The sequence below is a fragment of the Macaca fascicularis genome, chromosome 4, assembly GCF_037993035.2.
Source record: "Macaca fascicularis isolate 582-1 chromosome 4, T2T-MFA8v1.1".
Lineage (NCBI taxonomy): Eukaryota > Metazoa > Chordata > Mammalia > Primates > Cercopithecidae > Macaca > Macaca fascicularis.
Window position 1 is genome coordinate 105,137,611 of NC_088378.1, and position 16,441 is coordinate 105,154,051.

Here is a 16,441-nt window from a genome sequence, read left to right on the forward strand (position 1 = left end):
TTTGCTTCACTTAGATTCACTTTATATCTCTTCTTTGTAGTGGTTAAATCAAGTTACTTTAAATCTCACCTCTCCTTTTATCATTATCAATTTCCCGCTCCTGTTTTCTTGGTTTTAAATTTCAGTTTTCTAAAAATTTTTTCTCAGTATTGCCATTAGTAGACTTCAGTCTCTGGGGAATTTATCCTGCCAACTTCATTGTTCTCCACAGAGTCATTTTAATCCCGGACTTATGGTTGCTTGGCTCCTCCTCCCTCCCTCCCTCAAACATCTTTCTCAGTATTAGATTATAAAAGCTTTATAATAATATGAAAGCTAAATGTTTCCAAAATTTTTTCTTTGAATAAACATGAAACTTGTGTTTTATTTAAAAAAACTGTGATTGTTGAGTTAGGAGAGGGATGTCATTTTTTTCAGCAATGAAGTAAGATGCTGAATAAGATTTCAGTAGGACATTAAATGGGAAACTGAAAAAAAATCTACAAAAGTTTCTGTGGAGGGGAAATGTTTTTGAGTTCTACTGAATTTTTTTTTTTTTTTTTTTTTTTTTTTTTTTTTTTTTTTTTTTTTTGAGACTGAGTCTCGCCCTGTTGCTCAGCCTGGAGTGCAGTGGCACAATCTCAGCTCACTGCAGCCTCTGCCTCCTGGGTTCAAGCGATTTTCCTGCCTTAGCCTCCTGAGTAGCTGGGATTACAGGCGCACACCATCACGCCCAGCTAATTTTTGTATTTTTTAGTAGAGATGGGGTTTCACCACGTTGGCCAGGCTGGTCTTGAACTCCTGACCTAGTGATCCACCCACCTTGGCTTCCCAAAGTGTTGGGATTACAGGCGTGAGCCACCGGGCCCGGCCCCATTGAGTTTTAATTCAGCTGCTTTGCTCTTTTGCCTTTATTCTGATCTAAAATCTGTAGGCCCCATGAAATTTTATTTCTTTCAGGTAGATTTTAGAAAGAATTTATGAAATTTCAAAATATAATATTTCTGATGAATATATTAAGTATAATAAAACACAATTTTGACCTATTAAAATTTTTGAAATGGAGCTATATTAAGTAGAATGTTGCCTTTTTAGTATAATAAAATATAAATTACCTCTACACAGAGTTTTAGGGGGGAAGTCTGTCTCCTGTATGACGCTAAAGTATAGTCATTCTTTAGAACATATGATGAGATAAGCCAGTTTATACATTTGTGAAGTCAAGGTCTACGATCTCTCTTATCATTGAACCTAGAGGCCATTGGACTAATCCTTTGTAACTAAGTTCACAAAAGACTTGTAAACTGGAATGTTAATTCATGCAGCCTTTTTCAGTTTGTTCTGTGGAGAGAATTAAACTTACAGAAAAGAATTTTAGTAAGTATTTTTCTTAGTCCTCCCAAAGGTAGTGTGTCCTCAGTCCACTCAAGGATAATGTGCCCTTAGTATCATTTTAAATGCCTGGGAGGTAAGTTAATCATTACAAACAGTAGATGTCTTGGGACTTAAGGCTTGATTTTCTGTAGAACTTAAGTTATAGTGAGAAATATAATTGCTTTGACTAGGATAGTTGAGACACTGATCTAGGAAAAAAATTTGTTTGAAAAGCCAGATTATGAATTGAAAAATTTGTTTTATGACTATGGAATTAAAACAGGAAAATTTGATTGGATAATATGAATAGTTGTTGTTATAATATATTAGTCATGTTCATCTCAGCTATGGCTAATAGGCCTTTGGCCCTGACCCAGAGGTGACCTACAGCTAGGAGCCTGAAAAGATTCCACAGCTTCAAACGTAGTTACTATCCTGAAGCTCAGCTATTTCTTTTGAAATGCTAGATACTATCTAACTGCCCTAATAGGAAGCATCTAATATGTCTTCTCCTGGATTTTGAGAACTATACAGAGTTCAAATAGAAAACACAGTTTTTATCCATCTCTTCTGTCAGATGCTAAGGTCATCTAATCCTTCCTATCCCTCCTAATATATCAGTGTATTTTCATTATCTAACCTTGCCAGGCGCTGTGTATGACTTTTACATTCAGCATCTTAACTAGTTTTCATGAATGCCCTCTCTACCTTTTGTGTGTGTGTGTGTGTGTGTGTGTGTGTGTGTGTGTGTGTGTGTGTGTGTGTGTGTGTGTTTTCTACCTTTCACAGATGAAGAAATTGATGTGGAAAGATGTTGAAGATCACTTTGTTAGTGAATGGCAAAGCCCAAAGTGGTTCTTATTTCCTCAGCTGTAGCTTCTTACTGTTAAGTGAGCTGCCTTTTGAGAAATAGTACTGGAGATGTTACCTATAAGAATGATTAGCAGCACTGACCTCCCAAGAGCAGCTTCAGAAATCATCTGGGGACTTTTTTTTTTTGGCAACAGAGTCTTGCTGAAGTGCAGTGGTGTAGTCTCAGCTCACTGCAACCTCCGCCTCCTGGGTTCATGCGAGTCTCCTGCCTCAGCCTCCCTAGTAGCTGGGATTACAGGCACATGCCACCATGCCCGGCTAATTTTTGTAGTTTTAGTAAGAGACGAAGTTTCACCATGTTGGCCAGGCTGGTCTTGAACTCCTGATCTCAGGTGATCCTCCTGCCTCAGCCTCCCAAAGTTCTGGGATTACAGATGTGAGCCATTCATTTTGCCCGGATCCCTTTTTTTTTTTTTTTTTTTTTTTTTGAGACGGAGTCTCACTCTGTCGCCCAGGCTGGAGTGCAGGGGCCGGATCTCAGCTCACTGCAAGCTCCGCCTCCCAGGTTCACGCCATTCTCCTGCCTCAGCCTCCCGAGTAGCTGGGACTACAGGCACCCGCCACCTCGCCTGGCTAGTTTTTTTGTATTTTTTTAGTAGAGACAGGGTTTCACCCCGTGTTAGCCAGGATGGTCTCGATCTCCTGACCTCGTGATCCACCCATCACGACCTCCCAGAGTGCTGGGATTACAGGCATGAGCCACCGTGCCCGGCATTTTTTTTTTTTTTTTTTTTTGAGATGGAGTGTCCCTCTGTGGTCCAGGCTGGAGTGCAGTGGCACAGTTTCGGCTCACTGCAACCTTCGCCTCCCGGGTTCAAGTGATTCTCTTGCCTCAGCCTCCTGAGTAGCTGGGATTACAGGCGTTCGCCACCATGCCCAGTTAACTTTTGTATTTTTAGTAGAGATGGGGTTTTGCCATGTTGCTCAGGCTGGTCTTGAACTCCTGACCTCAAGTGACCTACCTGCCTCAAAGTGCTGGGATAACAGGCGTGAGCCACTGTGCCTGCCCACTGGGGACATTTTAAATAATACGGAATGGTAGATTGTATCCAGAGAGATTCTGATATACTTTGTTGTGATAGGCAGCCTGTGAATCTATTACTGAAAAGTTAATGGTGCTGATTCTGATTTTAGCACAGCCAAGTTTAGAAACCAGTGGCCTAAGTCAGTGGCTTTTCTAAAGGTGTCTCATGTGCATGTGCAATGAGATAAAGGTTTGAGGGATAAGGAGGCTAAACATTGACTCCATGGGACCTGCTTATGCTTTAATTGTCTTTTATGTTTGGGTTCCATGTGTGTTTCCAAAAGAAGAGCTTTCTGTCAACAGATCATGTGATAATCTCTTTTCTAGAGTATTAAGATTAATGTGTAGATGCTTAATTCATGATAACTTAGAGTAAGCTGTGTACATATTTTCCTTCATAGAGTTACTAATGCAGGGTTTTTTCTAAGTTTTCTTAGGTGCTAGTTTAGATGCTAGTTTTCCATAGAAGAGAAACTGATCAAAAAGGTTTAAACTCTTAAAACTTCTGAAGAAGTTTTAGTCATCTTCCTCAATGGAATTGTTTAGGAATGTTAACTACTTTCAAACTACTGATTCAAATGTATAGTCTCACTGCTTTTTCATACTCCATGACGTTGAAATCTATTGACCCATTTGTACTTTGAATGGATCTTTTGTCCATTTGTCAAATGCCGAATAAGACAGTTGACATTATGCCTTATTCATTTGGAAAATACTTGTTCAGTGAATAGTGTAGGTCTTCTGAGTGTTGACACATATCATTATACATTGAAAAAACCACATTTGTTAATATCGCCATTATTCTTATCAGAAAAGTATGTATTGAGAAGCTGTAAAACTCAAAGATAGATTCAAGTTTTCCAACATTCTAATTTTCTCTTGAAAGCTTCAGTTTTATCATTGGTAACAAATACTGTCACTTATTTCCTTTGGAGTGACAGTCTCACTGTCATTTTTGAGAAAGCCTGTCTGATACTCAAGTCTGGATAACCACTGCTTATCTGTCAGTCTGTCAGTTGTTCTTTCAAGTAAAAGTGATGTTCTTTGAAAAAAAGTGGCTAGTGTAGCTCACAACTCAAAGAGCGCAAACAAAATTGAGATAGTGTGAGACACAAGTACAGCATGGTTTATGTGTATTTCCTGTCAAACAGAATATTGAAAGGAAATATATGCAAATATGGACACTAGAATTTTTACTGCTTCAAAAGGGACTTTTGTGAATAAAAGGCTCAAATCTCCTTCCTCCCTGAAGAATACAATGACTGCTAGCAAAATTTGAGTCTACTATCTTGATTCCTGTAAAGGGGCAGCAGTTTTATCCACTGTCGGTTTTGCACCATTAGTTTAACTGTAAACATAGTGGAAAGGCACATAACATCTTAGTATCATTACGTAAATAGTTTCGATGTTGTGAATACCCTGAAAGGATCTCTGCAAATCCTGGGGTCTGGAAACCACATTTTTTAGGATCTTCTGTTATATTAATGGAATTTGGGGTGTTTTGTTCTGAGAAGCTGGCAGAAATCAGGCTGCCTGCTGCTGCTTCTTGTGAACACTCCCCAGCTGTTGGTTAGTTATTAATAATCCTCAGTTAACTGAAGCTACTTACAAAGCAGATACAGTTTTCTGGAGATTGTTGAAGCGTGAGAGGGTGAAGTTGTTCATTTCCATGCTGTTCCCTGCACACCTAAGGATTCTCTGATCAGGAAACTCCCTCATCTGGGAAGGTTATGCCCACCCCAGAAACTTTAAGGATTTGTACCTTTTATTTCTTTTGAATGTTTTATTTAGTTTTTCATCTTTATCTTCAGTCTTTTTTTTTTCTTTCTTTCTTTCTTCTTTCTTTCTTTCTTTCTTTCTTTCTTTCTTTCTTTCTTTCTTTCTTTCTTTCTTTCTTTCTTTCTTTCTTTCTTATCTTGATAGATAGATAAAGGGTCTCACGTATTTTGGGCTGGAGTGTGGTGGTGTGATCATAGCTCATTGTAACCTTGAACTCCTTGGGCTCAAGCAGTCCTCCCACCTCGGCCTCTCAAAGTGTTGGGATTACAGGCATAAGCCACCACACTCAGCCTACTATTTTCTTTTATAAAACTACCCTCGTGTGACTTTTTAGTTCTGGGTTTTGTTTAATTTTGCATTTAGACCTGCTATGCAGGCTTAGCAGTGACGTCTGAGTTCTGTTTAATTTCATATTTAAGCCTGCTGTGCAGTCCTTTTATCCCTTATATTGTCTGTGTTTTAGCCTTTTATCTAAATTGTTTTTATTTCAAATTTATTTTTATCTTTATATTTGGGCTCTCCCTATTTCTACAACCACTGCATACATGCAAAAATAAGAAGTGAGAAAAAACATTAAGTGAAAGGAAATTCCTTTAAAAGAAATTAATGAAAGGCCGAGGGTAAATGAATTAAAACTATCCCAAACCCTAAGCAGGAAATATTTGAGGCTATTTTTGTTCAGCTCTTCTGTAGTTGGCCTATCAATTCCTCATGGTATTAGCCTGTTCTCCCACTGCTAATAAAGACATACCCAAGACAGGGTAATTTATAAAGACAAAGAGGTTTAATGGACTCACAGTTCCACGTGGCTGGGGAGGCTTCATAATCATGGTGGAAGGTGAGGAGGAGCACAGTTACGTCTTACATGGTGGCAGGCAAGAGTGTGTGCAGGGGAACTCCCTTTTGTATAAAACCATCAGATCTTGTGAGATTTATTCACTGTCATGAGAACAGCGTGGGAAATACCCGTCCCCATGATTCCATTACCTTCCACGAGGTCCCTCCCATGACACATGGGGATTATTACAGTTCAAGATGAGATTTAAGTAGGGACACAGAGCCAAACCGTATAACCCACATAGACTTTCTTCTCTTGACACTAGTTTTCAGGCTATCATCTTGTGTGTGGATGTAAATTGAATCATATAGTTCATAGTGTTTTGTGTTTGGCTTCTTTAGTGCATAACATCTATATTTGAAACATTTATATTGATGTAGGCAACAGTACTCTGTTGATTCTTATTACTATATTAACATACCGTAGTTTGTTTATCCATGCTAGTGTGGATGAAAAATGGGGTTGTTGACAATACTTGGTTTTTTCAAATGCAGCTGGTAAGAAGATATATGTATGTACATTTAAAAGATTTTTACTGCATTGTTTTTCACTGTAGGGATGTTCATAGTAAAAAATCCCAGTTTATTACGTGTTTAATAAATTTTTGTTTGGCTGTTAAACAATTTTGTAGTAAAAATTGGAGTGAGTCAAAGTGTATACATATTTAGATGAGTTAAGTTATGGAACTAAGGGAGAATAAGATGGATTGGGAAGCTTTTCAGTTCCAGTTATGCCAGACATTTAGAGCACCTAAGAGAGTTTTTTGGAAGTTTCTCTTCATTCCCTGTTGATTAGGTGCTGATAATTTGTATCTGGAAACTTTTTTATGTATTTTGAACTTAGGTTTATCTTAGTGTGTTTTGTGCTGTTAAAATAGAATACTCAAAACTTGGTAATTTGTAAGGAACAGAAATTTATTAGTTCATAGTTCTGGAGGCTGGGAAGTTCAAGATGAAGGAACTGGCATATGGTAAGGGCCTTCCTGCTGTCATCCCATGGCAGAAGGGCAACGGAGGAGGGTGCACACATCCTTTTATAATGAACCCACTCAGATGATAATGACATTAATCCACTCATGAGCGGCCCCCTTTGCTACCCAAACACCGTTAGGCCCTACCTCCCAAAACTACCATATTGGGTAGTGATCGTGAGCTTTGAGGGACACATTCAAATCATAGTAGGGTTTACAACACCTAGAATCTAACTTGAGAAAAGTACATGAGACCTTTGAAGTCATTTGACTTCTTTGTGATTTCTCCACCTGTGAAATGGTGATAAAGGAGTACCTACTTCATAATGTTAGGAGTGTGACATGTGATTAGTGCTAAATAGGTGTTATTCACTGCTGTTTATTCAAATCAGGTACGAGAACAAGAGAAATTTTCTCTGTTAGTGCAATGATATAGGAAAGTTAATATTGAAAGAACTGGCTAGTATCTCATCAAGTTTCAATTTTCTTGACACTATTGTTTTGAAAACATCTCTAATAATATTTCAGTACTTTTCCAGACAAGATAGACTGAGACTAATTTTGAGATTTGTTTGATTCAAAATCCTTTTTATACAATCTTGTTTTATAAGATACAGTTGTCTCCTGTCTCCTGCCCCTTTTCCCCCTTTTTAAAAGAAAGTATTCTTAATTATAGGGGATGTTTTCTAAGTGGTTTCTGGTTAAGTTTGCTCAAGAGATTATCTAGGTAATCTCTAGAGACCTAGTAGCCTAAGAATTTGTTTCCAATTGGAAATACTAAGAAAGCAAGTGATCTCTTGGACTTATAACTAGTGTGACTTGTACTTTTTGTTTCTAAATGAACTGCTGATTTGTCACATTAATATCATAAACCTTCCTTCACACTCCAGAGTTTGGAGATTGAGACATATGTTCTTGGTTTTTCTTCTTATGTTCTTGGTTATGCCTTTTGAGTTTCCTTTGCTGGTTCTTTCTCTTTTTTCTGACCTTTTAAAATATTTGTATGTGCCAGGGGTTAATCCTTGAACCTGTTCTCTGTTTCAGTTAATCCTTTGGTGATTTTATACCATTGCTTCCTTCTAAATACCACCTGTATGCCCAATTCCCAGTTTTGAATCTTTGTGCAGACCTTTCTGGAACATCACAATCCTATGTCCAACTGTTACGGAACTCTCTACCAGAAAATCAAAGACATCTCAAATTGAACATTTCTAAAGCAACTGACCTTTAATCTGTCATACAGTAGTGTTTTTTTTTTTCTTGTAGTGGATAGCAACAAGAAGGATAGAGTTTCTCAGGCTGAAAACCTTGGAGTCATCCTTGAATCTTTACTTTTTTACATTTTGTGTCAAATATGGCAGGAAATTCCCTTGTGCCTGATTTTCAAAATTTATATAGAATCTGACCACTTCTCACTACCTTTTTTTTCTGGCTATAATCCTAAGACACCATTGTCTGTTTTGGGGTTATTACAGAAGCCTGTCTTTTCTACCCTTGTTTTATTCATAATATAACAGTCAGAGTGATTCTTTAAAAATATGACACTTCTGTTCCTTATCTGCTCAAAACCCCGAAGTAGCTTCCCATGTAATTCACAGGAAATGACAAAGTCATTACTGAAGCCTGCAGAACCTTATGTGATCTGACATTCTTCTCCACCCCACAAACTTCTTTGTCCTCATCTACTATTTTGCAGTGCTAGGCAAAGTCTCATGATGGCCCACAATGCTGTCCACCTCCTAATATTCATGCCCTTATGTAATTCCCTCCTTTTGCGTGTGTGCTGGACCTAGAAATTTGCGTCTGCCAAAGAGAATGTGGCTAAAATGATGCTGATAGGATGTCACTTCTGAGATTAGGTAGAAGACAGTGACTTTGTCTTGCTTGTACTCCTTTTCTCTTTTTCTCTGGCATGCTCATATTAAGCAAGCTGCCACTTTGTGTACTGCCTTATGGAGAGGCCCACATAGCAAGGAACTGATAGCAGCCTCCAGCCAACAGCTAGTGAGGAACTGAATCCTGCCGAAAACTCAGTGAGTGAACCTGGAAGCAGGTTCTTCCCCAGTCAAGCCTTGAGATAACTGCTGCATTGGCTAACATCTTGATTGCAGCCTTGGGAGAAATTCTGAGCTTGGCGACCCAGCTAAACTGTGCTCATGTTCTTGACTCACAGAATCTGTGATAATAAATATAGTTTTAAACCACTAAGTTTTGAGTAGCCTGTTACATGGTAATGGATATCTAGTACATCTCTCCATCACAGTTATATTAATGTTCCTTGAACATTTCAGTTTCACTCCTACATTAGACCCTTTGCTTTATGTTCCCTTTGCCTAGAATGCTTTTCTTTTAGTTATTTACTTGACTAATTTAACTCCTTTCGCCTTTAAATCTTTGGTTATGTGTTACCTGTGAATGTGGCCTACCTTCCATCTCTGGCTCATTTAACCTAATTTTTTTCTTTACAGCCTTTAATCACATTCTGATGCATTACATAATTTAGTTATGTTTATTGTTTGTATCCCCTTGCTAGAATTTATACTGTGCTAAGGCAGGAATCTTTATCTCTTTTGGTCCTTGATGTAATTTAAGCACAAAGAACAGATATTGGCACATAGTAGGTGCTCAAATATTTGTGAAATTAATAAATTTTTTATTTTCTGTAATTTAGGGAAACTCACTTGAGAGAGAGAATAATGTGTACTTCCGTGTTGTTAAGATTGAGTGAGCGGGGTGGGATTTCAGCCATGGCCAAGTAGGAAAATTGGCAGATTCTCTCACCAGAAAACAAATATGAAGTTGGACAAAACTGAACAGAAAACAACTTCAGTACTTTAGCCATCAATGAAAAACATACAACAGTCTGAGAAGTGTTTATGCTTAAAAACTGCTAAGAGACAGTGGTAGTTTCTTGTATTTCAGCCTAGGGCTGTTATATTTCCCTACCCCCAACTTCCAGCTTGGTAATTGCAGAAGATCTGCCAGGGCAGGGTGGGTCCTGGGAGGACTTACAGCTGTACTGCTCTATCAGAAGGGGACTCACTCAGGTGGGTGGTGCTCACTTCTAGTGCTATTGTTTATGGAAGTGACAATCTTGGAATCAGGTGAGTGGAGAGGATCCAGGATTCTACTATATGGGATTGTGGTCATAATTGGGACAAGCGTATGTCTGGCTGCAGCTGCATACATGTGTATTGGAGACTGGAGAGGGTCCAACCTCATCATGTACTCCTGGCTGCCTTAGAGGCTCTACACATGTGCGTAGGAGACCGGAAAGGAAAAGCCAGAGACAATTGGGCTGAACTTTGAATACACTCTCCTACCAATATGCAGGTTCATTGGCAAGGGCTGAAAGCTTCACTGGCTTGAGTTTGAGCAAAGTTTCTTTCTGGTTATTGTCTGATTATTAAGCTATATAGACACAGGAACAATCCCTAGGGAGCCAGGCTTAAAAACAGTAATTTAAATATTTTTTTTGAGCTGGGATAACAATTAAAAAAAAAACCCTAAAAACGTAGTTAAAAAAAAATAGAGACATCATCAGTTACATACTATGTGGAAAACAGATTTTACAGACTTAACCCTGCCAAATAAGTGAACAAAGAAATTAAAGAGGCAACCTTCAGGAGCAAAAAGCACAATACAGAGTTGCTACAACGTATTGTCTAACATGTCCAGTTTCAATAAAATTATAAAATATGCAAAGAAATAGGAAAACATGAACAATGCTAAGGAAAACAGCATATAGTGGAAACAGTATTTCTAGACGTTAGATTTAGCAAAGACTTCAAAGCAGCTATTGTAAATCAGTTCAAAACAGCAAAGTAAACTAAGAATGAAAAGAAAGTGTGACAAATAGAGATGCTCAAAAAGGAGATAGAAATGATTTTAAAAACAACAAAATGAAAATTCTGAGATTGAAGAATATAGTAACTGATGTGAAAAATTTACTAGAGGGTCTTACCAGAGGTTTGATATGACAGAATAAAGAATCAGTAGAATTTCAAAGGTAGATGATCTAATCTGAAGATCAGAGAGGAAAGAAGATTAAAGAGAAATCAATAAAGCCACAGAGATCTGTGGGTCAGCATCAAGTTTACCTGTGTATGTGTGATGGGAATCTCAGGATGAAAAGAGAAAGAAGAGGGCAGGAAAAAAAGTTTGAAGAAATCATGGCCAAAAAGCAATCTACCCATCTAAGAAGCTCAGTGAAGCCCAAGTAGGAAAAAGCAGAGATACAGACCTGGACAAACCATTGTTAAATTATTAAAAGCCAAAGACAGAGTAAAATTTAAAAGCCAAAAAGTTACATGACCGCATCTTTATGATTAGTGACTAACTTCTAATGTGAAGTAGTGGACTCCAGAGGGCACTAAAATGAAAAGAGAAAAAAAATAAAGATTTCTGTGTCCTCTAAAATCCTCTAAAAATGAAGGTGGAATAGGACATTCAAAGATAAAACCTGAGAAAATTCATTACAAGAAACCCTTTCTTACAAGAATGCTAAAGTAAGTCTTTAAGGATAAAAGGAAATGACACTAGGCAGTAAACCAAATTCATAGGAAGAAATAAATCAGAAATTATAATGGTTAATGTTTAATATAAAGGCACTATATTTTTTTCCTTTTCTTACCTTTGTAAAAGATTTAAGATTGTATAAAGCAATAATTATAGCACAGTAAATGCTCGGTTTAGGGTTTATAATATATAGACATAAAATATGTGATGAGAATGGCACAAAGAAAAAGAAGTATTAGAGCTATTTTGGAGCAAGTTTTTTAAAAAAATACATTTTGCCTGTATTGTGTGAATACTAATTGAAGGTAAGTTGTGATAAATTAAGGCATGTAGTGTAATCCCCATAGCAATCACTAAGAAAATGACTCAAAAATATACTTATTTTATATATCTATAAATATCTATAAAGTAAGTCAGGAATTGGTAATGTAGAAAATAACTTTTAATACAAAATAAGGTAGTAAAGGAGAAGCCTGGAACAACAAAAAAGACATAATAAAGGATAAAATGGCAAATGTAATTACAGCCATATCAATAATTGTTATATGTAAATAGTCTAAATACCCCCAGTCAAATGAGATTGTCATAGTGGATCAACAAATGAATATTCGTCAATGTGTTGTCTATAAGAGAAACACCTTAGATTCAGAGACAAATAGTAAACGGTTGGTTAAAGACAAGGTTAGAAAAAGGTGTCATGCAAATAGTGACTCTGACAGCTGAGATGACTATATTAATATCAAATAAAATAGACTTTAAGACAAACAAGGACATTTCATAATTATAAAATGGTTAATCATTAAAATGACAGAAAAATTATAATTATATATGCACCTATTAACAGAGCTTTAAAATACACAAATTCAAAATGGGCAGAATTGATAAGCGAAATAAATAATTCAACAATATTAGTTGGAAATTTGAGTAACCAACTCTTTATTGGTTAGGAAATAATTGTTTTTTGACAGAACAATTAGCAAATCAGTGAAGGTTAAGAAGATGTAAACAACAATATTGATAAACTTGCAAATACAGAAAATTGTATCCCAATGGATGCAGAACACAATTGACTTAAAGCACACGGAGAACATTCTTCGGTATAGACTATATAATAGGTTATAAAATAATTATCAGTAAATTTAAAAGGATTAAAAATCATACAAAGTGCATTTTCCAATCATAATATAATTAAATTAGAAATCAGCAATGGAAAAAAATCTTGGCAATTCACCAGTATTTGGCATTTAAACCACATAATTCTAAATAACCCATGGATCAAGATGAAACCACAAGGCAGATTGGAGAATGTTTTGAACAGAATGAAAATAAAAATGTAACATATCGAAATTTATGGGACATAGCTTAAGCAGAGCTCAGAGGATAATTTGCAGCTTTAAACCCCTCTGTTAAAGAAGATTCTCAGCTGCCTAAACTTCTACCTTAGGAAAACAGAAAAAGAAGAGCAAACTGAACTTTAAACAAACAGAAGAAAAATAAAGGTCAGAGCAGACACCAATGAAGTAGAAAACAGAAAAGCAATAAAGAAAATTCAAACCAAAGTAGGTTCTTTGAAAAAAATAAAAATCAGCAAATCTTTAGCTAGACTTAGGGCATCGGGGAAGGGGGAGAGAAAGAGGCAAAAGATATAAATTATCAAAACAAGGAATGAAAGAAATGGCATTATCAACTTTGCAGAAATTAAAGGGGTTACAGAGGAATATTGAGTAACTTTAACCGACAAATTAGATGAAGTGGATAAATTCCTAGACAATTTTCCAATTGAATCAATCACCATAACTGATTTAAGAAGTAGCACTTCACATAAGAAATATGTGAAGAATTTCACATATTATATATTTAAATAAGAAATTATGCCAATTTCTATTTATGTATCATAAATAGAAATTATACCAATCCTTTATCAACCTTTTTAGGAAATAGAGGATGAAGGAACACTTCCCAACTCACTTGAGGGCATTATTTCCTTCGTACCAAAATCATATAAAGACATCACAAGAAAGGGAAACTATGGACTAATATACCTCATGAATATAGACACAGAATTCTTAAAATTTTAGGAAACTGAATCCAGAGTCATATAAAAAGAACTATGTACTATGACAAAAGTGAATTCATCCCGGAAAAGTAAGGTTGCTTTACTATCCAGAAATTAATTTACTTAACATACATGTTAACATACATAGTACAGAAATGAGTGATCATCTCAATAGATGCAAAAAAAATTCCAGTATCTATCATCGATTAAAAATTATCAGCGAAGTAGTTACAGAGGGGAACTTCCCGAGCTGACAAAGGACATCTATGAAAAACCTACAGCTACATTATACTTAGGGGTGAAAGATTGAATACTTTTCTTCTGAGATTAGGAGCAAGATACCTATGTCTGCTCTCAACACTGCTATTTAACATTGTACTGATGATTTTAGCCAGTGTGATAAGTCTAAATAAATAAATAAATAAATATACATAATTAAATGAATAAATTTACTTAAATATTAATTTTTATTATTTAGTTATTTAAATATTTACTTAAGTAAATACATCCAAACTGGAAAAGAAGAATTATTACTGTCTTACTTTCACAGGTGATATAAGATTCTATAGGTAGAAAATTTTAGGGAACCTATATATGGACAAATACAACCAGTAAGTAAGGATAGCAGGATCACAAGTATAAGATTGATATGAAAACTAGAAACAGACAATTCAGATAAAGTGATAAAAGCAATTCTAATCAGAAGCCATCAAAAAGGGTGAAAAAAATACTTCACATTTAACAAAAAAGTATAAGATTTCTGCGCTGAAAACTACAGAAAAATTGCTGATAGAAATTAAAGATTTAAATCCATGGAGTTGAAAACACAATGCTGTAAAGATGCAATTATGTCAGTTTTCTCTCAAACTGACCTATAAGTTGAATGCAGTCTCTATTAAAATCACACAGACTTTTAAAAATATTTTTGAAAAACTGACAAGCCAATCCTAAAATTTACGTGGAAGTCAGTAGGATCTACAGTAGCCAAAAAACATTTTGAAAAAGAAAAATGACATTAGAGAATTACATCCTCAGATCTCAAAATGTAATAAAAAACTCAATAAACAAGACTCTATAGTATTGCTGTTGGTCAGGTGTATAGAGCAATGGAATAAAATTCAGAGTCCTAAAGTAAACCTTTATATTCATAGTTGATTTTCAACAGCTGTGCCAATTTAGTTTAATTCCATTCAATTAAAAAATTTTTGCTGGGAAAGTTGGACTATTATATGCAAAAAATGATTTTTTTTGAGCCTTAACTTATACCATACTCAAAATTCAATCATAGACCTAAGTATAATACTCTTAGAAGAAATTAAGGGAGGCTGGGCATAGTGGCTCACACCTGTAATCCCAACACTTGGGGAGGCCGAGGCTGGCAGATCACTTGAGGTCAGGAGTTCAAGACCAGCCTGGCCAACATGGTGAAACCCTGTCTCTACTAAAAATACAAAAATTTATTGGGCATGGTGGCAGGCTCCTGTAATCCCAGCTACATGGGGAGGCTGAGGCAGGAGAATCTCTTGAACCCAGGAGGTGGAGGTTGCAGTAAGCCAAGATCATGCCATTGCACTCCAGCCTGGGTCACAGAGCAAGACTCCATCTCAAATTAAAAAAAAAAAAAAAAGAAAAGAAATTAAGGGATATAACCTTGGTGACCTTTTAGAAAAAGAGTTCTTAGTTATGGCCCCAAAAGCATGATTCATAGGAGAAACCTTAATAAGTTGTACTTCATCAATATTAAATCTTTGTCTTTCAAAAGACACAATTAAAACAAAAATAAGTATAAGCCACAGACAAACCAAACATATTTGTAAATCATGTATAAACCATAAAGGGCTTATATTCAGAATGTATCTTACCAATCATTAATAAAACCATTCAATTAAAAAATAAGCAAAATATTTGAATAGGCATTTCACCAGAGAAGATTTATGAATGGCTTACAAACCCATAGAAAGATCTTCAACATCATTAATGATTAGGGAAATGTAAATTTATGTTTTCAATGAGATATACTAGCATATCAACTAGAATGCTGTCTTATTAGTTAAGGCTGCTGTAACAAAATATAGACTGGGAGTCTTAACGAACATGTATTTATCATAGTTCTGGAGCCGGCAAATTTGGTTTGTAATGAAGGCCTTCTTCCGTGTTTATAACTAGCTAGCTACCTCCTCACAGTGTCCTCACATGGCATAGAGAGTGTGAGGTGACGATCAAGTGCATGTACTCTGGTCTCTTTCTCTTCTTACAAGGACACTAATGCCATCATAGGGGCCCCAAGATTATGCCTTCATCTGAATCTAAATTACCTCCAAAGGCCCCATCTCCAAGTACTATCACATTGGGGTTAGGGCTTCAACATACGAATTTGGGGGGGACAAACTTACTGCATAACATTCCACTCTTGGCAGCCCAGAATTCATGTCCATTTCCTGTAAAAATACTTTTATTCCATCCTAACAGCCCCAAGAGCCTTAAGTTGTTGCAGCATCAACTCTGAAGTACAAAGTCTCGTCTAAATATTTTCTAAATCAGGTATGTGTGTGACCACAAATAAAATTTATCCTGAGTCATAATTCTTCTCTGACTGTGAACCTCTAAAACCAGATAAGATTTGCTTTTAAAATATAATGGCAGTACAGGTATAGGATAGACATTCTAAGGGAAAATTCAGAAGGAAAAAAGGGTTTCAATAAAGTAAAAAACCTAGCAATGCAGATACTATTAGAATTTTAAGATAGCTCAAGAATAGTCCTCTTTGGTTTGACGCAATGCCTTCAGGACTCACTGTGGTGATGGCCCTGCTTCTACCATTCTGCTGAGCAGGGTTAAACCTCAAGGCTCTGCTGGGTAGGAGTTGTACCCACAAGGCTTCAAGGCAGCTATTCTCTGGCATGTTGAAACCTAAACAATCCCCTCACACCCCTTTTGAAATGAGGATGCGGCCTTGATCTCTTAATCACCTTTGGGGACATTTCTTTTTTTGCCTTGCAGAATAGTACATTTTTATAGCCAAACAACTTT

At 36.3% G+C, this 16,441-nt stretch overlaps 1 protein-coding gene across 1 annotated transcript in view; it reads left to right on the forward strand.

Moving 5' to 3' along the window:
• Nucleotides 1–16,441, forward strand: part of LMBRD1 (LMBR1 domain containing 1) — a 130,354-nt gene that overhangs the window by 17,192 nt on the left and 96,721 nt on the right. The window lies entirely within an intron of this gene.